Source organism: Dendrobates tinctorius, unplaced genomic scaffold, assembly GCF_039654945.1.
Source record: "Dendrobates tinctorius isolate UK_male_01 unplaced genomic scaffold, ASM3965494v1 ptg000127l, whole genome shotgun sequence".
NCBI classification, from domain to species: Eukaryota; Metazoa; Chordata; class Amphibia; order Anura; family Dendrobatidae; genus Dendrobates; species Dendrobates tinctorius.
In genome coordinates, this window is record NW_027361795.1 from 10,051,692 (window position 1) to 10,079,279 (window position 27,588).

Below are 27,588 nucleotides of genomic sequence, written 5' to 3' on the forward strand. Positions count from 1 at the left end.
CTTCCAATACGTTCGGATGCCATTTGGGAGCTCTGGCCACCTTAAAGAGGGTCATGGATGGATCCTGGGAACCCATAAGAATTTTGCCGCTGCATACTTGGACAATATTTTAATCTTCAGCCTGGATTGTGGAAGTCATGTGGAAAAGGTTCAGCTGGTGTTTGATACTCTCAGGGAGGCTGGGTTTTCTATAAATCCCATGGGGATAGAAGAGGCCAAATACATAGGATATGTAGTATGTAGAGGTGAGTTAAAACCTCAGATTATTAAAGTGGACGCAATCCAGAACTGGCTAAGACCACTCTCAAAGAAGCAAGTCAGGGCCCTTCTTGGAATCGTAGGGTACTACAGGAGTTTTCTCCCAAACTTTGTCATGATGGCTTACCCCGACCAACCTCCTTAATGGAACAAAATCAGTCATGGTCAAATGGACTTTGGAGGCAGAATTGGCCTTTCAAGAACTGAAAGTAGCTCTGTGTAAACAGCCAGTCCTGGAAGCCTCTTGCTTTAAGAAGTAATTTGTACTCCTGACAGATGCCTCAGAAGTCAGATTAGGAGCGGTCCTTTTTCAGGAGATATACGTAGAGGAGCACCCCATTCTCTACCTGAATAGGAAACTGTCAGCATGTGAGAAAATTATTCCACCTAAGAAGAGGAATTCTTGGCCATAAAGTGGGCATTAAAATTTAAATTAGTATCAGACCATTCCCCATGAGAGATGAGGGAGAAAAGGGGGAAAAATGCTCGTGTTACCCACTGGTTTCTGAAATTTTGACAAGACTGAGTTTCATGGAATATTTTTTTAACCTATAACATGAAAGTAAGGTGAATACTATAACATTCATAACAAAAATTTCAGCTTATCTAAACTTAGTTGATGCAAAAATGAATACATCCCACACAAAAACTACTATATCGACATTTATCTTCTTTTGTTCTTCAATAGGGACCTCTTTTACAGCCTGGATGCTGAATGGAGAGTAATGGTTAAAGTGAATCTGTCAGCAGGATTTTGATAATTAAACTACAGGCATTGTCAGGTTGGAAGTGTTAAACTGATTAAAATTATTTTTGGGCTGAAAAAATCCATCTTGTGGTTCTTGTGTAATCAGTGTTAGAAGTTTTTGTCTAATGAGATGCCCATGCTCCGAGGCGTGAGTCAGAGTCTTATGTTCCTGCTCTAAGCCAGAGAAACCAGGAAAGACCTGCCCACAGTCCTGCCCCGAAGCACATACATATTCCTCTTTATAGAGACAGACTGCTTGTGCTTCAGGATGGGCCTGTGGGCATGTCTTTCTTTGGTTTTTCTGGCTTAGTGCAGGAATATAAGATCTGCTTACAGTCCTGCCCTGAAGCACGAGAATCTGATTAACTGAAAACTTCTAACACTGATTACACAAGAACCACAATATAGATTTATTCACCCCAGGTATCATTTTTATCAGTGTAACACTGCCAACTTGACAGTGTCTGTAGTTTACTTAGAAAAATCCTGCTGATAGGTTCCCTTTAACTTGTCTCTTCAGAATTCTCCATAGGTGTTTCCGTTGGGTAAACATCAGGAGGCAAACTTGGCAACTTGTTCATTGCATACCTGGATGACTTCTTGTAGCGGCCACTACAAATTGAAAGAAATTGTGCAATATAGACCCATTCAATGTTTATATCCAACAACTATTAGAGCTAATAACATCTCATTGGTAGAGGTGCAGGTGTCCTACCTTGACTGATCTGAAATGACATTTGACAGGATAAACGATTTAAAATATTTTACATGAATTGTGATAAGAGGTTATATTTTAAGTTGCGTATGGGATGCCATACATGTTATCATTTCAATACCTACAGGCTTACCATCCAAATTACACGTGGCAAATTTTAAGGCTTCTGATACTGTGGAAATGAATTGTGAATATAATCCTAATCAGAAATGGTCAAAAGCCTGGTACAAGATGATGGGTCCAGATAAACTTCAGTGGATTGTTCATTCTGATGGAAACAGCAACATGGATTACAGCTCAAGATGTACGGCTTTTTTTAATGAACAAAAGAGAGTCCTGGTAATGAAAATGACAAATCTGGAACTTTGGGACAGTGGTTTCTATCAGTGTCGTGAATCAGGAGGTGGAATTATCTTGAAGGAAATCTTAATGCTGATCACTTTAGGTAGGAATTAAATATTTTATGGGCAAATGGCATCAGTTTCAATTGTGTAACCTACTAATTTTGAAACAAAAAAAATCTCTAAATAGAACATGGTTTAAATAAATAGTAGAAATAGTTCCAAAATGAGCTTACTGATTTCCTAATTTTTATTTATAGCTATTCAGGGCTAAAGACTTTTTAGTACATTGCTTGAAATCCCCTACTTCCCATCACACAGTCATAATAGAAACATATCAAAGCTCAACACAAAGTCCCACAAGACCTACCCTATCTTTTCTGTTAATTGCATTCTTTTTATTTTTCCATAGTAGACAATTCTTGCAAAATACAAGAAATTCATCCAACAATTCTCTCACAATGTTGGTCCAGAAAAAGACATAAAACCCCATTAGGCAGCAGCCATGATGTTATGAAAAAACATATTAATAACTCTAAATATGACGGAATAAATCTACGGATCAATGAACCATCCTCAATAATCTAATAACCAAGATTTAGATTACTGAAAATGTTCTTTTAATTAATGACCCTAAATTTTTCATCTGGTGGACTGTTCTATAGTTCTACTGTTCTGACAGTAAAGAATTCCCAAGAAATATCTGCAACCAGGTTTATCTCACCTAATCTTAAGCAGCATGATGTAGAAGCAGAGACTTTGATTCTAGTGATTTGTCATTTACTAGGCTGCTTTTTGTAGTTTTTATAAAATCAGTGTTTTATCTGCTGCAGATCTACCAGTTCTCTGAATGCTGAGCTCCCATCCCCTCCACTGATTGCACTGTGTACACAGAAAGCTGATATAGTAAGCAAGTTGCCAATCAGTGGTGTGGTCAGGGTTATACAGAACTCATGAATATAGATGACTATGGCAGCAGTTTTACGAGTCCTCTGGTGATAATCTCCTGCTGATAAGCCTGCGATTTTATCAAAACTGCAGTAACCAGCCCAGTAGGTGACACATAGCTGGAAAGTGGTCTCTGTATATTTTGCTGCTCTTAGATTAGTAACAGAGTAGACACCACAGCAGGAAAATAACAAAATATTGTACCAATCTTCATATAATAAAATGGATTAGAAAAAAATAAGATCAAATAATACACATATTAAATTACTCCTTGTATGTCATAGATTTGAATGGAAACCATTCGATACTATAGTAAGAACAAACCACTATGTGTGGACAATCTAATTATATAAAGACAATAGGACTAGAATATGTATAAAAAAATTTTTTAATCTTTAATGAGTCCGATTTAGGCAATCATAAAATTGTGTAGAAGCAAGTGCCAATAGCATACCAAACATAAATATAAAATCATACAATCATAACATACATATATATGATCATTCATGAGGACTGTCAGATAAATAATGTATAGCAATATGATATAATATATCTCAGTATCACACACAGATATATATAAAAGATTAAGTGCATAAAAATATAAACAATAATATATATAAACTAAAAAAATATATATATCCAATTACCATGTACCACAACAAAGTGATTCTACCCACAATTGGGTTATAAACTAGTATATAAATCCATGTTAATAATATGCCATAGTGGTGAACAAACATATAACACAGTGTATAAACATATAATAATACTCAAGACTGTGTGAGCCGATATAAATATTGCATACCCGTAGTATGGAGACAGCCTCTAGGTAATGCCCGGCACTCCCCGACGCGCGTTTCGGAACTAGCGTCCTTCGTCAGGGGGGTGACGTATTGCTTAATGCCCCAGTTTAAATAAGGAAATACCAGGTGGACGGTTGATGACCGATCGCTGCTGGCGCATGCGCGGCAGGAGCAACCCGGAAAAACATGCACAGAAGGGCGTCATGTGACCAGACGCGTCAGGGAAACCCGGCGCGTCATACACATAAAGACGCCCACTGTCATGGCACCGGGAACACATACAGCGCATGCGCACACGTCCGATCACAAAAGCATCCACAATGATCACGCCGTGACCAGGTATCGATACGAAATTGCACTGGAGACTGACAATATTAGTGCAAGTGAAAAACAAATGAAAAAATGTGATAGCAAAGAGGTACAAAGAGATGACACCGAAAAAGAGAAAATAAATAAATAAATAAATGTGACAGTGAATGAAGAAAAATGTACAATAAATATACAACATAATGACAAGCAAGGGGGGAGGAAAGAAAGTAAATATAATGACAATATATAACTATATCTAAGCCCCCTTAATAATCTAGATATTACATTATATCAGAGATCATATATCAGACAATATAAACAAAATAACCACACTTATCAAAGTCACAGACTTCAAGTGCATAATATATTAACAACATATACAAAATATCATAGTAAAATAACACTTCTGTTGGTATTGTAGGCACATCTTGGTCCTTCTAAAACTCATCCCACGAATTTTCAAACAATACACAAGCAGAATCTCGATCACATTATTCCACTAAAATAAAATAGAATAAAAATACAATATATATTAAAACAATATATAAAAAGCAATACATAAGAAGCATAAAATACCACGTACACAAACACCATTTGAGAAAATTCACTCCAAAAAGAGAGAATTCACACAAAAGAAAAGAAACCAGTTATAAGAATGGGACAAAAGACAAGTGCTCATTGAGACCAAATGGGGACATGGAGTTCAATGTCCAAATCCATTTGGTCTCAAGTTTGGCTAGGGACACACTAACATTCCCTCCTCTTATTGTGGGTCTAATCATGTCAATCCCTCTAACTTTCAACAATGAAGCATCACACTTGTGATGCAGCTTAAAGTGTTTGGGCAAAGTCTTCAGCAATGAAACATCCTGAATGTCTCTTGCTGCTAGAATACCAAGGACATGTTCACGTACTCTAACTTTGAGGTGCCGGGTCGTCATACCCACATAAATAAGAGAACAGGGACATGTTGCATAATATATGACCGCTTTCGACAAGCAATTAATAGAATGTTTAATCTCAAAGGATTGTGATCCATTCGCATTAGTAAAACTCTGTATATTAATAATATTGGGGCATGCTACGCAATGTCCACATGGTCTACAACCCAGCGGAGATTTAAATCTAGAGAGAAATGTTGTACTCTGTTCCCCAACATAATGACTCTTCACTATACCATCTCTTAGATTCGGTGACCTTCTAAATGTAATGCATGGAGTTGTTCCAATATATTCAGAAAGAATAGGATCAGCTTGTAGAATTGACCAATATTTCTTGAGGCAGTTTCGCAGTGCGTCTGCCTGTCCAGTATACTGGGTGATAAAACGGACAGTTTTATTTGATTTCGGACTCTGATTGTTATAAAGGGCATTATGTCTAGTAGTGTGTTTTGCCCTATTATACGCTCTTTTTATAGAGCGTCTACTGTACCCTCTCTCTACAAATCGAATTTTTAATTCCTCCGACTGCCTTTCAAAATCTTGGTCATCTGAACATATCCTTCGTAGGCGTAAAAACTGACCTATTGGAATCGAATTAATTAACGCTGGTGGATGTGATGAAGAAGCCTGTAATACAGAATTGACTGCTGTGGATTTTCTAAATAAATCCGTTTGAAGACAATTGTATTTGTCTCTTTTAACTTTCACATCCGAAAACTCCACGGAATCCTGATTGTGGTGGAATGTCAGCTTGAAATTCAAATCATTCAAGTTTAACTCGTTGATAAACTCATAAAGTGCTCCAAAATCATCCTGCCAGACAAAAAAGATATCGTCAATGTAGCGCGCCCAAAAGGGGACGCGCTCCATTGACGGTAGCCTGTCTGACAGGAAGAGGTCCCTCTCCCACAGCCCCAGGAACAGATTAGCATAGGCAGGTGCAAACGAGGCCCCCATATCCAGATTGCCAAAAACCTCGACGAAGGACGCTAGTTCCGAAACGCACGTCGGGGAGTGCCGGGCATTACCTAGAGGCTGTCTCCATACTACGGGTTTTTTCTTGCCACTGTGAATATGGACTTCAAATCCAGGGAATTGTCCTGGCAGGGACAGATTAATGAGGTTTTTGGCAATCTGGATATGCCAACACCAGGTGTGGGTAGCTCCAATATAGAGAGTTACTCCAAGAGTATTAAAATAAATATAATTAAAAGAACCCAACTTTGGTGGACAAAAGCGTTTCTGGAGAATTATGTCCAGAAACAATTAATACCTAGAGGATTGAGAGTACGAGTTACACCCACGTTTGTGATTGAAGACGAGGGCTTTATTAGTGAATGGGAAAAGATATGCAATGAGACATCTAATAAATTAATGACTCTGTTGATTGGTTTCAACATAAAATCTATAGCATCTATTGATAAAGATCTAGAGGATATATATGCTAAAGCTAAAACGGACCTATCTGCTGAACAAGTCAATCTTATAAATATGAACTTGGATAAAGAGGTCGAAACATTGGTGAAGGGTATTCCACAGAAACAATCTAATAAATTGAAGCGTGATCAGAATGACTTTGCTTTGGGCAGGATTTATAACTGGAGAAGACATCATATTAGAGCTTCAGGGAGGGATCGCTATTTATCTTATACCTCCGAGGGATTAGCCAGTGATACTTCTATGGCCTCCTCTTCCGTTTCTGTTGATACAACGACTACACCTAAACGTAAAAGAGATCTTCGTTTTGTACCGAATAAACGGAATTTCAGAGATTCACCGGAGTCAACTAAAAACCAATTGAAGAAGCGGAACAGGAGGCGTTAGCGGATTTGGAACAGCTGGCAATCGAACATAACACACCAATTGGAGGCATGATTCCATCAAATATTAAAAAGCGATCTAATAAATTCCCGCCATTATCTACGTGTCCCACGATTGATATGTTTGTGAAAATTGTCAGTGAAGAAATCGGTAATATTCCTCGTTTTCCTAGAGAGTATAATCTGAATAAGAAGGAAAAAGAAGGTTTGAAAAGGATTCAGAGGCTTGAGGATGTGATCTTTAAGCCTGCTGATAAGGGTGGGAATCTAGTAGTGTGGCCAAAAACAATGTATGAAATGGAAGCATTCCGCCAGTTGGATGACTTTAGGTGTTATAAAAAACTAACATTTAATCCTCTGGTGAAATATCAAACTGAATTGAATGCAATCCTATTAAATGCAAGGGATAATAATATCATCTCAAACGAACTGTTTTTGACATTACAAGTGAAAGAACCAATGATTCCCACCCTATATTTATTACCGAAAGTGCACAAGAATATGGCAGTTCCTCCTGGAAGACCAATAATATCAGGTCGTAATAATTATTTAGAAAACATAAATAAATATGTGGATTCAATTTTGCAACCTCTAGTAGTATCATTACCATCTTACACTAAGGACACGAATGATTTTTTGAGGAAAATAGATGGGATGTGTATTGATTCAAATTCGGTTCTTGTCACATGTGACATTGAATCACTCTACACTAGTATTCGTCATGTAGATGGCATTTCAGCAGTCAAGTATTTTTTACGGTATTCTTCTTTATCACAAGATTATATTAAATTTACTATTGATCTGTTGGATTTTACTTTGATTCACAATTTTTTTATTTTTAAGGGGTCCTTCTACCTACAGCTCCAGGGAACAGCTATGGGGGCCTCGTTTGCGCCTGCCTATGCTAATCTGTTCCTGGGGCTGTGGGAGAGGGACCTCTTCCTGTCAGACAGGCTACCGTCAATGGAGCGCGTCCCCTTTTGGGCACGCTACATTGACGATTTTTTTTGTCTGGCAGGATGATTTTGGAGCACTTTATAACAATCAGAGTCCGAAATCAAATAAAACTGTCCGTTTTATCACCCAGTATACTGGACAGGCAGACGCACTGCGAAACTGCCTCAAGAAATATTGGTCAATTCTACAAGCTGATCCTATTCTTTCTGAATATATTGGAACAACTCCATGCATTACATTTAGAAGGTCACCGAATCTAAGAGATGGTATAGTGAAGAGTCATTATGTTGGGGAACAGAGTACAACATTTCTCTCTAGATTTAAATCTCCGCTGGGTTGTAGACCATGTGGACATTGTGTAGCATGCCCCAATATTATTAATATACAGAGTTTTACTAATGCGAATGGATCACAATCCTTTGAGATTAAACATTCTATTAATTGCTTGTCGAAAGCGGTCATATATTATGCAACATGTCCCTGTTCTCTTATTTATGTGGGTATGACGACCCGGCACCTCAAAGTTAGAGTACGTGAACATGTCCTTGGTATTCTAGCAGCAAGAGACATTCAGGATGTTTCATTGCTGAAGACTTTGCCCAAACACTTTAAGCTGCATCACAAGTGTGATGCTTCATTGTTGAAAGTTAGAGGGATTGACATGATTAGACCCACAATAAGAGGAGGGAATGTTAGTGTGTCCCTAGCCAAACTTGAGACCAAATGGATTTGGACATTGAACTCCATGTCCCCATTTGGTCTCAATGAGCACTTGTCTTTTGTCCCATTCTGATAACTGGTTTCTTTTCTTTTGTGTGAATTCTCTCTTTTTGGAGTGAATTTTCTCAAATGGTGTTTGTGTACGTGGTATTTTATGCTTCTTATGTATTGCTTTTTATATATTGTTTTAATATATATTGTATTTTTATTCTATTTTATTTTAGTGGAATAATGTGATCGAGATTCTGCTTGTGTATTGTTTGAAAATTCGTGGGATGAGTTTTAGAAGGACCAAGATGTGCCTACAATACCAACAGAAGTGTTATTTTACTATGATATTTTGTATATGTTGTTAATATATTATGCACTTGAAGTCTGTGACTTTGATAAGTGTGGTTATTTTGTTTATATTGTCTGATATATGATCTCTGATATAATGTAATATCTAGATTATTAAGGGGGCTTAGATATAGTTATATATTGTCATTATATTTACTTTCTTTCCTCCCCCCTTGCTTGTCATTATGTTGTATATTTATTGTACATTTTTCTTCATTCACTGTCACATTTATTTATTTATTTATTTTCTCTTTTTCGGTGTCATCTCTTTGTACCTCTTTGCTATCACATTTTTTCATTTGTTTTTCACTTGCACTAATATTGTCAGTCTCCAGTGCAATTTCGTATCGATACCTGGTCACGGCGTGATCATTGTGGATGCTTTTGTGATCGGACGTGTGCGCATGCGCTGTATGTGTTCCCGGTGCCATGACAGTGGGCGTCTTTATGTGTATGACGCGCCGGGTTTCCCTGACGCGTCTGGTCACATGACGCCCTTCTGTGCATGTTTTTCCGGGTTGCTCCTGCCGCGCATGCGCCAGCAGCGTTCGGTCATCAACCGTCCACCTGGTATTTCCTTATTTAAACTGGGGCATTAAGCAATACGTCACCCCCCTGACAAAGGACGCTAGTTCCGAAACGCGCGTCGGGGAGTGCCGGGCATTACCTAGAGGCTGTCTCCATACTACGGGTATGCAATATTTATATCGGCTCACACAGTCTTGAGTATTATTATATGTTTATACACTGTGTTATATGTTTGTTCACCACTATGGCATATTATTAACATGGATTTATATACTAGTTTATAACCCAATTGTGGGTAGAATCACTTTGTTGTGGTACATGGTAATTGGATATATATATTTTTTTAGTTTATATATATTATTGTTTATATTTTTATGCACTTAATCTTTTATATATATCTGTGTGTGATACTGAGATATATTATATCATATTGCTATACATTATTTATCTGACAGTCCTCATGAATGATCATATATATGTATGTTATGATTGTATGATTTTATATTTATGTTTGGTATGCTATTGGCACTTGCTTCTACACAATTTTATGATTGCCTAAATCGGACTCATTAAAGATTAAAAAAATTTTTTATACATATTCTAGTGCTATTGTCTTTATATAATTGGATTGTCCACACATAGTGGTTTGTTCTTACTGCTCTTAGATTAGGTGGCAAAAACCTGGTGGTGACATATTCCCCTTTAGTTGTTTTTAAAGAAATCACAGCTGCATATGGCCTCAAACGCCCCAAAAATCCACTGCCCAACCTGCACCAAAAGTGTAGACAACAAATACAGTCAAGGTCCTGAATGTTATATGATGTTCTTTGGCCATTAACAATGCAAGAGGTAAAGGGAATAGAAGAAATGCATGCTGACTAGCTATTAAATGTAAGGATTAAAAAAAATCAAATTCACAAATGATTGCTAACATGGACCGTGCCATGTTGTACTGTCGTTTCCTACCAAGTTCCATTGATTTAGCCCACCATCACTGGACCTAGAATAAAAGTTGACCTGGTTCATGTCATGATTAGAAAGATATCAAATTATAAATGTGTCTAAAATATAAACATGATTCTAGTGAGTAAAAGGTCACCATTATTATGGAAGGTTTATGGTAGGTGAGGAGTATGCGATAGATTTAGCATTAGAGTCTAGGAGCTAAATGATTCTCCACCACATGTAATAAAATAAGTGGCAAGTTTTATCTCTTTCAGAGGGAATGTATGATGACAGTTCAGTGCAATCTACAATATCAGTCCCACCGAGTTCAAGGACTTCTAACATAATTCAAGAGAATGAAGGTGAATAAAATATAGAAGTAATAAGCTTACATAGTTATGAGAATTTATTTTATATGAATTATTTTTACAGGAACTAAATATGTAAGTCCAATTGATGTGAAAGCTCATTTTACCAACGCACAGAATAAGAATTTTACACTGGAAGTCAAGTAAGTAAAAGTAATATTCATAAACTTGAGGCTGGGTTCACATAGCATTTGCCATTATGTGCAGTGGCTCCATCTGGGCTTACATCTGAACCCTCGAAAAAATGGGATTTGGATGTATGTGCTGACGGGACCAATGACTATAATGATGTAGACGGAGTCACAGTGTGCTTTGTTGGACATCAGTTTGGGTTGGTATTAAATTAGGGTTTTGCTAAATTGACATATTCTTGCTTTCTCAAAAGCAAAAAATAAAAACAGAAGTTTTTCATCAATGTGTTGAATTTCATTTACAGCCCCATGTTGTTTTTTTTAATAACTGAATATGTATTGAACTTGTTCAATATAAATATACAAAATACAATAAAAGAACATAAGGAATAGCGTACCAATATCTCCTTAAGAACTACCATTGGCATTGAGGGGACCCAACACTGAAGGGTCCACGCCATAGAACTGAAAATAGACAAATACAAAATGCAAGACATTGACACATAAGGGGAGGAGGAAGGAAAAAACATACAGTATCTAGTTCAACACAATCTCTGAAAACTGTCCTTTATGTTTATAACAATTAATATTTGCTCTGAACCCAAGAAATATCCCAAAGATTCTAAACCACCTCAAAATGTTTGAGTGTGTTATTTAATAAAGCTGCCAGATATTCCATGCTCCATATATCTTGTATACGTGACTGTAACTCACTGTTTGATGGAGTCTCTACCAACCTTCACTTGTAGGCTATTAACCATCTTGCCACTGTAGTAATATAAAGTAGAAGTTGGTGATTTACGGCTCATCTGGAATGGTGGTCTATCTGACTGCAGACTTGTGAATACTCACAACGCATGCAGAGTGCGCTGTCAGGATTCTCCGGTGCTAAGAGTAAGTCCATGCAGTTATATGAGTATGCGTCATGCATACTTCCAGCCACATTCCAACTAGACGTGCACGGCCCTGCTCAATGCAGCTGAATTGAGCAAGGCTGCACACGTCTAGTTGGAATGTTGCCGGGAGTATGCAGATCACCTACTTGCACACTCTGAACGCGCTGTGAGTATTCACAAGTCTACAGTCCCATAGAGTAACTGCAGACTTTCGTGAAAAGCCTGGAAATATTTATGATGTTATTATAAACATTCTGTTCCCCTCTTAGGAAATTCCTATTTCAGTCAGAATAATATAATGTATTTATTTGATTATACATTTAGCTATAATTTAGTTAAACAAAGAGTAACGACACATAAAAAAGACAAGAGATTGGTTGCATGTACTAAATTTTAACAATATAAATATTATAAAACAAACACAACAGCCTATACCGGACAAATAAAACCACTAGCAAAGCAGATATCGCGATAGAACCTATTTCCGAGTTCAAAATTTGCCAATGGAACATAACCAAGGCTGGACTGGCATCATTCAAATCTGGCAAATGCCATACTAATCAGTGTGGCGTTACTAACCAAACTTGGACTAACATCCCCTTTTGCTGACAGAAGAGAACCATCTGATTAATTAAAATAATAATCTTTATTTAAATGGATTTTAAACTATATAAAACAGCATATGACATGTCATAGAGTGCCCAGTAGAGAGAACCCCAATCTAATCCTATTCGGGAATAGCGGAATACTACTATATACAGTATAGTATTAAAACCAAAAGGATATAAATACCAAATGGTTATACCCAAGAATAAGGGTTTAGTGACCATTCATTTTATACAATATTTTACATAGACAATGTTACAACTATCTGGTTGCCACTGGTGAGGGTGGCATTACCACTGTATTTGAGCACAAAGATTGAAATTAGTATTGTATTGGAGCATAAAGAGGAATTTTACTATTATACAGGGGCCACAATTGGAGACATTTACCAATGGGGGAGGGGAGGGGAACCTCAGGGCCACAGACCATTTATGGCCCTCGATGACCTTTTATCTATCCCTGGGCAGATTTCTGGGTACCACAGTGCTTGGGCTGGCACCTACATTTTGACTGTCGCTGGCCCATTAATTTCTTCTTGCACTTTGAGCCCGGGCACGCAGTGTTCACTACTGAGTGCTGAGGCGGGTGCAATGAAAGATTACATCCTGATACCAGTGCCAGTGTCAGGATGTATTTTGTGTGAAGAGTTAGCACAGAATTTGTATGGCCCTCATAGGATGGTATACAGTAAATATCCAAATGGCCCTTCCCACCCCTGCTCTACGGGGCCAGAAGGGCACATTTCTGCTATGAGGTGGGGAAAAAAGTTTGGACATCTCTCATGTAATATATTTTATTTTTTTATTGTTACTATGGGAGGAAATAAAAGGGACGTGCTACCACTGGCCGCACCCTGGCACATTTCTTCTTCATCCAGTGCAGTGTAGAAGTTGGGGAATAGTAGGGAGGATGCTTTAGAAGCGATGTGTTTCATTTTACAGAAATAAGTCGTGGTTGGGCGAAGTCACAGAGGTCTGTACCAGATAAAAAAGAAAAGTAAAAAATGAATTACTTCAGTTGGAGACGTCACCAGTCATCATTCAATTGGTTTACACTTGAACTATATACAATGCTCAACACTGAAATTACAACACAAAAAAGGAAAAGTTGTGGAATTGTGAAAATCACAGGATCAATACCAATGGTTTTATATGCAAATTATGAAAAAATGGAAACAACATTTTCAAAACGTCACAATTTATTCTTTATTAAGTATGAACCCCATGTGCATAAATACACACACTTGCCTGCCTTGGCATGCTATCAATGAGGTTATTATCCCTTTTATGACCTTGGATGTGTAGCTATGTCCAAGGTCACCTCCCCCTGTTTGATGTAGGCTCCGGCGATGAACCTGCAACTTTTCCGGCACATCTTCCCCTAACAGATGGGGATGGAATCGCGATCAACCCACGGTTGTTAACATGTTAAATGCCGCTGTCCAGGGACGTAACTACCATGGTTGCAGGAGTCGCCACTGCGACCAGGCCTGGGGGGGAGTCAGGGGTGGGGCAGGCATATCTCCCAATCGTCCCGACTCTCACGGGACAGTCTCATTTTTGATCCCACCACCTGCGTCCCGCACTGCACTGAGCCGCCACGCCCCCCCATGCACCCCATCCTCGCCCTCCCGCAGAGACCCACCGCAGTGACAGCAGCCCATCGCTAGGCTGTTTTCTCCAATGTGCGCACAGGATCTGTGATGAGGTCACAGGAGGGGAAGAGACAGGGGTCAGATGATCAGGGGCCTCTGTGTCTGCAGGACTCTGCTGTGCTGGTTGTCATGGTGCTGGATGAGGTAAAGTTTATGTGTGGGGTCAGGAGGGGTTTACAGTGTGGATGTAGCAGAGCTGTGTGTGTACAATTTTGGACGGAGCGGAGCCGAGTGTGTAGGAGGTGTACGGAGCGGAGTCGTGCGTGTACGAGGTGTACGGAGCAGAGCCGCACGTGTATGAGGTGAGCGGAGCCACGCATGTATTTTGGCATGGGGGGCCCCATTTGAAAGTTTTCACCGGGGCCCATAACTTTGTAGTTACGCCACTGCCGCTGTCAATATCCTCAGCGCCCATGTCACGTGTCTGCGGGTCATCAATGGGTTGGCATGACAACCCAGGGTCTGCAGGAGACCGCTGTGGTTGTCATCGCGGAACTGTTATGAGTGCTACCCTGTGGCCGGCGCTCATAGCAGATGAGCATTTTAACCACACAGCAGGGAAGTGGAGAGGTGGGCACTGAAGCCGAGAGGTGGGTGGGACTATGGGAGTGGAGAGCAGTCAATGTTCATTTTCATATATACCACAATTGGAGCCATATATACCAGGATGCAGGATGGGTGCCATATATACCAGTCAGGATGGGAGGACCAGATATACCAGGATGGGGGGCATCTATACCAGGATGGGGGGCATCTATACCAGGATGGGGGTCATATATACCAGCCAGGATGGAGACTATATATATCAGCAGGATGGGGCTATGGTTCATAAGGGCAGGCGGTTATAGCTGATAATAGCAGTGTGGTGGGTGTAGCTCATGATAGTATGGAGGTCATATACTATAGGAGACTTATTTAGGTCTTAATATGGACAAATATTTTTTATGCAGTGGGAATTTTAATAACTGTTATTTTTAAGGGCACTTTGTGGAGTTGTGCTGCAGAAGAACGGAGAAGAAGGAATCTGGAGAGAAGAGCTGTGGATGTGAAAAGTCATCATGGCATCTGAACAACATGGATACAAAAAGAGAGAAAAGACTCAATCAGTGAATAGGTCACCTATAAGGTACCTGGATGTAAATGTTTACTTGTTGATACTTACTTCATCTCATCGGTACTGTAGTTCCCATATGGCCCGCAGTCTGATAAAGACTGATAACTCCTAACATCTCCTTAACATTGTTAAAGTCATACTGTGAGCTGTAGGTTCATGAGATACAAATATACATTGGCCTGACTTCGAAGGATTCAGCTCGTCAGATATTAATCACATGATGTCATAGACCTAATGGAAAAGGGAAGAATTAGCTGGGTAGAAAGACAAAATGAGCAACTGTAAGTACACAGTGCTATCCGGGAGTTTCTGATAAACAAAACATGTGCCTAAGCACTAACAGGCTCATTAGTTAATGGTCCGTGACTTCTGACGTCATTCTGATTGACAGCTGCCTGCTGCCTAACGGTTCCGCCCAGTTAACAGAGCAGAGTGAAAAAGATTTCACCGCTTTCTTGATGTGACATTAGCAGAGGCAGCTGAATAGCCAGCAGGAGCGGTCTGTGACCGCTCTATGCCGGGGAAGAATGGTGCTGTGCACATCAGGCAGGTAAGTAGCAATTACCTGCATGTTAATGCTTAGGCACATTTTTTGTTTTTCAGAAAGTCCCAGATATAACCTTTAGGCCACGTTCACATGCTCAGCATTTGTAAGCCAAAACCAGGAGTGGAAGCATCAGAAGAAAAGTATAACAGAAAAATGTCACCACTGAATGGCCATTATACAGTATGGAGCATCATATGGGGCCATTATACTGCATGCAGCATCATGTGGGGCCATTATATTGTATGCATCATCATGTGGGACCATTATACAGTGTGGCACACTGTGTGGCCATTATACAGTATGGAGCATCATATGTGGCCATTATACAGTATGGAGCATTATGTGTGGCCATTATACAGTATGGAGCATCATACGTGGCAATTTTACTTTTGAATAAAAATCCTATCCATTCTCAAGATCAGACCTCCACTGCAATCGGTGGCTAGAATCTTAGGCTTGGAGTGCAGGGCTTACAAGCTCTTTGCTATAGCACGCTAACGTAGGAGTTGTTTTTCTAATCTAAAACCTCAGTATTTGGGTTAAATTGCCGCGTTGGCACTTTGCGATAAATAAGTGGGTTTTAGATTGCAGTTTGGAAACTCGGTCTCTAAAAGGTTCGCCATCACTGGCCTAGGGCATCAAAGTACCTTGTCCCAGTCTTGTCTACACAAATCACCAGAAGGCATTGTGATACCAGCTAGATGTCAGCTACATCTGTTTCAGTAACCGCACACCACCGCTATCACAGGCTATCATAGTGCAAATCAAGACACCATTGGAGGCTGGAATGGAGATCTACTCATTTAAGTGAGTCCCTCTTTCCTCTTACATGCAATAAAAGCCAAATATTGGTCTAAAGACCAAAAGTGGAGAATTATGGTTCTTGTGACACTTGTGAACATTTTCATTTTTCAGCACTGCAATGCCAGGTAATATATTGCCCCTAGTACTGTGAGCAGCCTAATGTAAATGTGTTACAATGGCCTGCAGGGCCTCCAGACTTTTCCCCATCAAGTACATTCAGGACATTATTGGCTGGTCATTGTAGAAGAGCTACCAGGAGCAGATTTTGATATTTTGCATGTCCAAGTACATTCAGAGTAACAGAACATTCCTCAGACAACCATAAATGACTTCAATGATTCCATGCTAAGGTGTGTAAGTGAGGACTTGACATTGAATAAATTGAGGTGTTTTGAAAATAATGTTTCCATTTTTTCATTGTTTGTACTGACATGTCTACCGATACGGTGATTTTTATAATTCCACAACTTTTCAGAATCTCAATTTGTAGTCAAGGTGTTTTGAGGTATTGCCTCTCATCAATACAAAGTATGAGATCTGATTTGACTGGGTGAGAGCCTTATACTGGTATCTAAGGGGGTAAGGTTTGTGAAGAGTAACATGAAAATGACTTCTAGGGTTGCTAACTCCAATAGGTGGCACTAGAGTTCAAGTCCTCTTCCTCTCTGAAGAGACAATTTGCATATTTAAGTTCCCAGAGGAGCATACATGGCGTCTCCTCATGCTGGTGCGCCAGACCTAGCATATCACTCTCCACAAAGTGAAACATTACCCCTTAGATCTGAGACTTAGCCTCTCACCAAGCCAAATTAGATCTTATATTTTGTATTAACAAGGGACAATACCCGGAAACCCCATGTCTGCAAACTGAGTGTCTGATTTGGCTTTTATGCTCAGTCATATTTCACTGCTCCATTAGATAATGACTTGTAGGATAGTTACTTCCAATAGATGACAATAGAGTTCAAGTCCTGTTCCTCTCTGAAGAGGCAAATTGCATATTTAATTTCCCAGAGGACCTTGCATTTAAGTCTCCTTATACTGGCGTGCCAGACCTGGCATGTCACTCTCCACAAGGAGAAACCTTACGCCTTAGATCCGAGTCTTAATCACTCACCTAGCAAAACTAAATCTCATACTGTGTAGTGACGAGGGGCAATACTGCGAAACACCGTGTTTTCAAATTGAGATTCTGATTTGGCTTTTATCCTAAGTCATTTTTCAAGTCTCGTTAAAGGGTTGATGTTGACTTGTAGGATTGCTACTTCCAATAGGTGGCACTAGAGTTCAAGTCCTCTTCCTCTCTGAATAGACAATTTGCAAAAGGGAACCTGTTACACTGAAAATTCTGTCCAATATCAGGCGAGTATATTAGAGAGCAGCAACTGAATAGATTAAATCATATGTGTGACGCTAGTCACTTCTCACAGCCAAGCCGTGAGTCAGAATGGTCAAGGAGACCAAGGTCAGAGACCAGGAGAATACGTCATGAATAGAAGGAAGAGACAAAAGCATGGTTTAGTAACGTTCCAAGGTCAGTGATATCAGGAGGATAACGAATCAGAGCAGAAGAGGTTAAACAGTCAGAATGAATTCCAAGCTCAGGCAAAAAAAGATTAAGCATACAGAACTCAAGGCACTCAAAGCACAAACCTCACTTGTTGAATGTACGTCTGGCAGAGGTCTGGAAGAAACAGCTCAGTTGGGCTAAGTACACACTTGCGTTTGGCAAGAGTGCGGAGGGCTGCGTACTTCCTCCCTTAAGCCCCACCTACTTCTGCACATCTTCCCTTAAGCTCCGCCTAGTTCCACCTGCGTCCTGTGTACCTATCTTTAACATTGGGAACGGATGCGTCCACATGTGTCGTTTTGACGTGCCCGCCAACTGCACAGAAATGCAACATGATGCGTTCCCATGCGGTTGGCGGGCACAGCTGAAATAACAAAGGAGTGGCTTCAGAACTCTGTGACCATTCTTGACTGGCCCAGCCAGAACCCTGACCTAAACCCAATTGAGCTGTCATGGTTTGAACAGGGTTCTTGCCCTGCACTCACAGGGTTAAGTGTTCGTGACCTCTTTCTGGATCTGGGAGGGGTATTTATACTCACTCTTTACCAGGGTTCTCTGTCAGCTATACTGTTGTTCTGGTGTGTCTGACCCCTGGTGTGCGTGTATTCTGCGTTGCTTGTTTGCTTCCCGTGTATGACCTGGCCTGTTCCCTCACTCTGTACTCCGTCTCTCGCTTTGGTACTACTGTCTTCTCCGGTTCTGACCTCCTGGCTTGGCTATCGTTACTCCGTTACAGTTTGTCCCTATTGTACCGTCTATTGCCCGTTCTGGTTTTCTGACCTATTGCTACGTCCTGACTATCCTTTGTCTTAACCCCGTGGTACTGTATTGCTATCTGGTGCTTTGACCCTGGCTTCGTCTGGTTTCTGTCTCTGTCTATGCCCCTTGGTAACATTGTCCCGTAGTTACCTTTCTAGGAGTTTTCCTGCAGCTCCAAGATCTGTGGAGCTTAGGCCACGCCCCCAGCAGTCATGTGCTTCAGGTCCTGATACTCTGAAGCACACATCGTCACCGCTGCTGCCCTGTTCCACAGGTATCTTTGAGTACTGTCTTTGTACTCAGGACACCCGCACTGGCTCAGTGAGCAAGTGCAGTGCGGTGTTCCTGACATTATAGCTGACCATTTCAGTTTTTTTTTCCCCCTCTGAGGGAAAAAAAAAAAAGTGTGTTTTATCCTCATGGATCCCATACAAGCTTTGGCTGGTCAGGTCAAGCACCTGACCCAAATGTTCCACAAACTTAATGTGGAACAGCGCACGATGGCCCAGACCCAGCAACAGTTGGTGGATACGGTACAGGGGGCTGCCGCTACAGGGGATTCTTGTGCTGGGGATAGAAATGTGTCATTGGCATTCCCAGAATCTCCGGTCAAATTGCCAGACCTTTTCTCAGGGGATAAAAAGGAGTTCAGGTCTTTCAGAGAAGGATGCAAGCTGTTTTTTTCTCTGAGGCCCCGCTCTTCCGGGGATGAGTTCCAGAGGGTGGGGGTCGTCATTTCCCTACTTCGGGGGGCTCCACAGGCATGGGCTTTCTCTCTCTCTTCCTCTGCTCCTGAATGCATGTCTGTGAATTTGTTCTTTGAGGCTCTGGGGCACATTTATGATGAGCCTGATAGAGTGCGTCTGGCAGAGGATATGGTGATGAGTGTGACACAGGGAAGGAACTCTGCTGAATGGTTCTGCTCTGAGTTCAGACGCTGGGCAGCGGAGGTCTCCTGGGATAACGCTGCCCTCCGGGGTTTGTTCTGTAGAGGCCTGTCCGAACATTTGAAAGATGCCCTAGCCCTTCATCCTCCACTGGATTCTTTGGAGGATGCTATGATCCAGGCTGTCCGCATGGACCGTAGGCTGCGGGCAAGAGGGGTCATGCTGCAGGAGACCCCTTTATTCTCCAATCTGAGAGACGCTGCCTCTAGTCCTGAGCCCATGGAGGTTGGTGCCACGTCATTGGAGGAAAAAGAGAGGAGACACCGAAGAAACAACCAATTGTGCTTTTACTGTGGATCCGCTGGACATTGGAGAAGGAACTGTCCTTCTTGCCCTTCTTCAGTGAAGCCGTCAGGAAAACGACTGAGTCTGGGTAACAATCGAGGAGGTTGCCCAGACTCCCAGGTACCCTTTTACTCGCTTACTAAAATTCTGCTTCCGGTGGAACTGGAACTTACAGGCGGTCCGGTTGGGACTACCGCCTTTGTTGACTGTGGTTCTTCTATTAATCTGATCGATGCCAAAGTTGTGACTTTTCATAAGATAGGGACAGTCAGGTTAAAAGATCCTGTTAAAATCGTGGCAATTGATTCTTCTCCTATCACCCAGGAGGGAATTTGTTTCATGACTGATACCTTTTCTCTGAAAGTGGGTTCCACTCACTTGGAAAAATTAAGATGTTTTGTCATAAATAATCTGCCGGCTGGACTGATACTGGATATGCCTTGGCTTCAACGTCACAATCCTACTATTGACTGGGTCACAGGGGAGATCATTCAGTGGGGTTGTATGGCTAACGGTCTATGTTGTAACTTGACAACCCTTGTCACCCCAGTAAAATCTGTGTCAGTGTCGTCTGTCGATCTGGAAGGTATTCCGGAGTGCCTGAAAGATTTTGAAGACGTATTTTCTGAAAGTGAGGCTGAGGCGCTACCACCACATAGACCCTTTGATTGTGCCATTAATCTAGTCCCTGGAGCCAAGTTACCCAAGGCTCGCCTGTTCAATTTGTCCGGGCCCGAACGTCTAGCCATGAAGGAGTACATTACTGAGAGTCTCCGCAAAGGGCATATTAGGCCTTCTGTTTCACCTGTGGCAGCGGGCTTCTTTTTTGTTAAGAAAAAAGATGGTGGTTTGCGGCCGTGCCTCGACTTTCAGGAATTAAACAAAATTACTGTGAAAAATACATACCCTCTCCTCCTAATTCCTGATCTATGTAACCAACTCACCGGGGCCAAGTGGTTCTCTAAACTGGATTTACGTGGGGCATATAACCTTATAAGAGTCCGTGAAGGGGACGAATGGAAAACAGCATTCCTGACGACTGAAGGGCTGTTCGAAAACTTGGTTATGCCCTTTGGTCTCACCAACGCTCCTACTGTTTTTCAGAATTTTATTAATGTAATTTTCTCTGATTTGATCGGTCGTTTTGTGGTTATCTATTTGGATGACATTCTGGTGTACTCGGTGGACAGTCAATCTCACTTGCACCATTTGCGGATGGTTCTCATGAGACTGAGGGATAATCATTTGTATGCCAAGCTGGAAAAATGCTCATTTTTCATGCAAGAAGTATCCTTTCTGGGGTTGATTGTGTCAGGGGAGAGGTTCCGCATGGATCCTAAGAAAGTCCAGGCTGTTACGGAGTGGGTGCAACCTCATGACTTGAAAGGGTTGCAACGATTTTTGGGCTTTGCCAACTTTTATAGGAAATTTATTAAGGGCTTTTCACAGGTGGTAAAGCCTCTAACGGACCTCACGCTCAAGGGAGCTGATGTAAAAAATTGGTCTGTAGCTGCAAAAAACTCTTTCATGACATTAAAAAAGTGCTTTTCTTCAGCCCCTGTATTGGTACAACCCGACCTGTCAAGACCTTTTGTCGTGGAGGTTGACGCCTCGGAAGTGGGGGTGGGGGCAGTTTTGTCTCAGGGCCCTCCTACCCTTACTAACCTGAGGCCTTGCGCCTTCTTCTCAAAAAAATTTTCCTCTGCCGAGAGAAATTACGATGTCGGCAATAGAGAGTTGTTGGCGGTAAAGTTGGCTTTTGAAGAATGGAGGCATTTCCTGGAGGGGTCTGTTCATCCCATTACAGTCATCACTGATCACAAAAATTTGGCCTATATTGAGTCTGCCAAGAGATTGACCCCCAGACTGGCTCGGTGGGCGCTTTTTTTTTCTCGTTTTCAGTTTACCATCACATTCCGCCCGGGATCTAAAAACATCAAGGCTGATGCCTTGATTCGGTGTCCCCTCCAGAACCTCCCTCCTCCATTCTTCAGCCAGGAGTAGTGGTGGCCGAAATCTCATCTGAGTTACAGAGAGAGATTTTGGAGGCCCAGGCTCGGGCTCCTGGTGGTTAGCCCCCAGGTAAATTGTTTGTACCGGAGCGTTTTCATCTCGGACTTATGCAGGAATTTCACGATTCTGTGTTGAGTGCTCATCCTGGGATTGCAGCTACCCAGGGGGCAATTGCGAGGGATTTCTGGTGGTCCTCTATGGTAACAGATATTAAAAAGTTTGTGACTGCATGTGGGGTGTGTGCTCGTTCTAAAAGTTCTCAGGTCCGGCCGGCCGGGGAATTGGTGCCTTTGCCAATTCCGGATAGACCATGGACACATTTGTCCATGGATTTTATCACAAATCTTCCTCCTTCCAGGGGCAACTCGGTGATATGGGTGGTGGTGGATAGGTTTTCAAAACAAGCTCACTTTGTACCTCTCCCCGCGTTACCATCTGCTGAAACCCTGGCCCGCTTATTTATGCAGCATATAATTAGGTTACATGGAGTGCCTATGAATGTGGTGTCAGACAGAGGGGTACAGTTTGTAGCCAGGTCCTCGAGGGCTTTTTGCAAAAAGCTGGGGATTTCATTGTCCTTCTCCTCTGCCTACCACCCAGAGTCTAATGGGCAGACGGAGCGCACGAACCAATCGTTGGAGCAGATTCTGAGATGCTTGGCCTCTTCCAGGCAGGAGGACTGGTGTGAGGTATTGCCCATGGCAGAGTTTGCATTCAACGGTCGTGTGAGTCAGTCTACTGGGAAGTCTCCTTTTCAGGTCAACTATGGCTTTAACCCACATTTTGGAGAGTTTTCCCGTATGGATTCAGGTTGTCCTGGTGCTGAGGATGTGACACAACGTCTTAGAATTCTTTGGAGGGAGGTTCAGAGGAATATTTCCAAGGCCCAGGAAAACTATAAGCGGTTTGCTGACAGGAGGAGGGGGCCAGGTCCAGCATTTGCAGTAGGGGAGAAGGTGTGGCTATCCACCCGCAATATCAAGCTTAAGATACCTTCTATAAAGCTGGGCCCCAAGTTTATTGGCCCATACAAAGTTGTGGAGGTTGTTAACCCAGTAGCCTACCGACTGCAGCTACCCACCTCCTTTATAATTTCTAATGTCTTCCACAGGTCCCTGTTAAAGCCTGTGGGGACGGTGAGAGAGGATCCCTCATCAAATGCTCCACCAGTGCTGGTAGAGGGGCAGCTGGAGTATGAAGTAGGGTGCATTGTTGACTCCCGGTGGGTGCGCCGCAGACTCCAGTATCTGATACACTGGAAGGGGTACTCTCTGGAAGATCGGTCATGGGTTCCGGCCAGTTCGGTGCATGCCGATCGTCTGGTGCGGGCTTTCCACGCCAGATACCCAGACAAGCCTGGGGGTCCAGTGGCCCCCCATTAAGAGGGGGGTACTGTCATGGTTTGAACAGGGTTCTTGCCCTGCACTCACAGGGTTAAGTGTTCGTGGCCTCTTTCTGGATCTGGGAGGGGTATTTATACTCACTCTTTACCAGGGTTCTCTGTCAGCTATACTGTTGTTCTGGTGTGTCTGACCCCTGGTGTGCATGTATTCTGCGTTGCTTGTTTGCTTCCCGTGTATGACCCGGCCTGTTCCCTCACTCTGTACTCCGTCTCTCGCTTTGGTACTACTGTCTTCTCCGGTTCTGACCTCCTGGCTTGGCTATCGTTACTCCGTTACAGTTTGTCCCTATTGTACCGTCTATTGCCCGTTCTGGTTTTCTGACCTATTGCTACGTCCTGACTATCCTTTCTGTCTTAACCCCGTGGTACTGTATTGCTATCTGGTGCTTTGACCCTGGCTTCGTCTGGTTTCTGTCTCTGTCTATGCCCCTTGGTAACATTGTCCCATAGTTACCTTTCTAGGAGTTTCCCTGCAGCTGCTAGATCTGTGGAGCTTAGGCCACGCCCCCAGCAGTCATGTGCTTCAGGTCCTGATACTCTGAAGCACGCATCGTCACCGCTGCTGCCCTGTTCCACAGGTATCTTTGAGTACTGTCTTTGTACTCAGGACACCCGCACTGGCTCAGTGAGCAAGTGTAGTGCGGTGTTCCTGACATGAGCATCTCTGGAGAGACCTGAAAATGGCTGTCCACCAAAGTTCACCATCCAACTTGAAGGAACTGGAGAGGATCTGCAAGGAAGAATGGCAGAGGATCCTCAAATCCAGGTGTGAAAAACTTGTTGCATCATTCCCAAGAAGACTCATGGCTGTACTAGCTCAAAAGGGTGCTTCTACTCAATACTGAGCAAAGGGTCTGAATACTGATGACCATGTGATATTTCAGTTTTTCTTTCTTAATAAATTTGCAAAAATTTCTACATTTCCACTTTTTATCAGTCAAGATGGGGTGCAGAGTACATTAATGAGAAAAAAAAACTTTTTAGCATTTACCAAATGGTTGCAATGAAGCAAAGAGTGAAAAATGTAAAGGGGTCTGAATACTTTCCGAACCCACTGTACATGCAGGGCACATATGGGACAACATTGGCATATCATATCATGATAATTACAATGGTTTAGAAGGTAAATAGAGTGTAAGAAGTCCACAGTGAGATATCAGGGTGAAACAACAACACACAATGATCATTATTAGTAAAGTATATAGTATCATATGACCGATCATAACCTGGATTAGTTCACCCACATAGGCCCAGTGGTACAGTGGTACACCCGCCCGCCCCAATGCACGTTTCGGATTGACTTCTTCTTCAAGGGGCACAGTATAACCCATGTGCGTCAAGTTTATATGTGTTAAATCCCGGAAAAGTTATGGGGCTGTGAACTGGGAGAAAATGCTGCGTTGCCATAGTCACCACAGCATCCCCCAGCGGCCGCACCACAAAACAGCCGACGTCAAAACCACGTGGGGCCCAACGTGATCCAACACGAAGTGCACCGCAGATACGGAAGCTGGAGAAAGCGGCGAGAGAAGGGCAATGCATGCGCACTAAAGAATATTGCAGGAGCGCCATTTTTAAAGCTGACAATACCCTTGACAATCGGTCCTTATTCAGCTCATATGCTAGGAGCTGTGGATGTACAGATATATATTTATACTGTGTGTGTGTGTGTATATATATATATATATATATATATATATATATATATATATATATACACACTGTATATATATATACTGTATATATACAGTATATAGTTATTTTTACTACATTTTATTGCTCTTACTACACGGTATCCATAGTGCGTTTAGTTTCTAGCATATTATTGTCGGTCATTAAGACCTTCTGGTAGTGGTACTGTAATTATTGGCAAGTGACACAGTCAGTCACATATATTTAAAGGGAACCTGTCACATTGGAAAGCGTTATTTACCTGCAAAGTTCATGTTAATCTGCAGGTACGTAACATTATAATGCTGCCCATCCACCTTATTGGAAGAAAATTAACTCCTTGGAGGAAACTAGTTTATTTTCTCCCAATAGGAGCAATTTTGGTAAGGTGGCCTGGCAGAATTATAATGCTTCTTACCTGCAGAATAAACCCATATTAGCAGGTAAATAGCATTTTCCGAGGTGACAGGTTCCCTTTAACATCATGGCCTGGGAACCTACATGTAAGTTCAAATGCAGTAGGTCAATTGAAGTAAAGATGTGAAATAAATTACTTTCAATGTGATCATTCTATTTGGCTATTTACAGGCATGAGAACTACACAGCCTGGGATATTCTACGTTGGATGCTATTTTTATGCCTGGCTCTGTGTGTTGTCTTTTCCAGCTATTACCAATGGTTTTCAGGTGAGTTTGCATTATATTTATATTTAAATTCTTCAAAATTGAAATTGCAACAAGAAAGAAAATGTGTGGAATCATGGAAATCACAGTTCTGTAGACCTGTTACTGATATGCAAATGATAAAAAATAGAAAGTGTCACGAACGTGGATTGTGGAACCACTGCGCCATGGACCGTGAAGAGCCTGGAAGGGCGTGACTATTCACTAGAGCCTCTGATGGTGAGGTTAGACTTGGCTCCTGATGAATGCCAGGTACCACTCCAGGACAGACCAATGGAACAAACTGGCAGAGTTTGTATCAGAGTGCAACAGACAGAGTTGTTATCAGAGACAGAGTTTGTGTCAGAGTGCAGCTAGCAGGATTTGCTTCAGAGTGCAGAAAGCAGGATTTGCTTCATAGTGCAGCAAGTGGGATTTGTACTTGGAGTACAATAGGCAGGATTTGTACTTGTATGCTACCTAACACAACATAGACAGGAACAGGAAGGTTGCTCAAGCACCTCCCCAGTGGAGAGGAAGCAATATACACATAATGCCTCAAAACCATTAGATGGAGAGGAAATGGCAAGTGCACGCACTGGCCCTTTAAAAGAGTAGGAGCACGCTCTTAGAACATGGCCAGAGGCCCAACTGGAAGTGCTGCTGGGAGCATGAGGAGCATGAGGGGGATAGGAGCCAAATGCAGCGCGGGTGAGTGAACTGACACGCTGGGAAGCCTTTGTGGTGCTAATAGTACCCTAAGCAGCAAATTGGTATATAATGGATATATAAAACTTAACTTTTGATCAATTATTTAAAAACAATTTGTGATCGTGAGCGCACCACAGGCATCATTATAGAGACCCACGATACCTAGATAAGTACAGTGTAACATTTTTATTATGCACCATGAGAGTATTATGAATGCAGCAATAGTGGACGAATCCCAGACTCCTTTATACTGCGCTCCATAGGTGTTGTACATGCGACACTGGCTCACTGAGAAATATACAATACAATACAATACAATACAATACAATACAAATATACAACCCAAATCTGGAGGTGCTAAGGGGAGCTGCACGGAAATTACAACCTTTACTACAAAAAGATGCCCGATTAAAATCAATTTTTCCAGACCCCCCACTGCTGTGTTTTAGGCAGCCCCCAAATTTAAGAAGCATCATTGTCAGAAGCTCCCTGTCCTCTCCAACAGCTGCAGGAACCTTTCCTTGCAACCAGAAAAAATGTAAAACCTGTCCATTTATAATGACCACGGACAAGATAAAGATCCCCAACTCACATCAGGACTACAAGATCCCAGGTACTTTCACCTGCATTACATCTAATGTGGTGTACTTAATTATTTGTACTAAATGTCCAACTGGGGGTCTGTATGTGGGGGAGACAGGGCAAAAGCTTAGAACAAGGATGAATGCTCATCGTCACACAATAAGAGAAAAAAGAATGGATCTACCTGTGGCAAAACATTTCTGTATCCCTGATCACAGCAGCATGGATATGAAATTACTGGTATTGAAAGGTAACTTCACATCTCAGATAGAGAGACGAGTTTGGGAGTACAAATTTATGACGAACTTTGACACTCTCAGTGCTGGAATGAATGTGTCGCATGGATTTATGTCTTTTTACATCAATTAAGGAATTTCCTTTTAAAACCTTGCAGGGCAACACAGAACTAGACCCCAATCAGAGGACCATAAAACATCCAGACTCCTTATCTATGAACTGGTCCAATGTTTATATTTATGTTTCTCCCTCTCCCA

General features: G+C 41.8%; 1 long non-coding RNA gene across 1 annotated transcript; it reads left to right on the forward strand.

Annotated features, from left to right (window-relative positions):
- Positions 1-10,642: 10,642 nt before the first annotated feature.
- On the forward strand, positions 10,643-25,825 carry LOC141047487 (uncharacterized). Its single transcript, XR_012219816.1, has 3 exons — positions 10,643-10,734; positions 10,805-10,883; positions 25,728-25,825. It is a non-coding gene; the product is annotated as an uncharacterized lncRNA (long non-coding RNA).
- Positions 25,826-27,588: the final 1,763 nt, after the last annotated feature.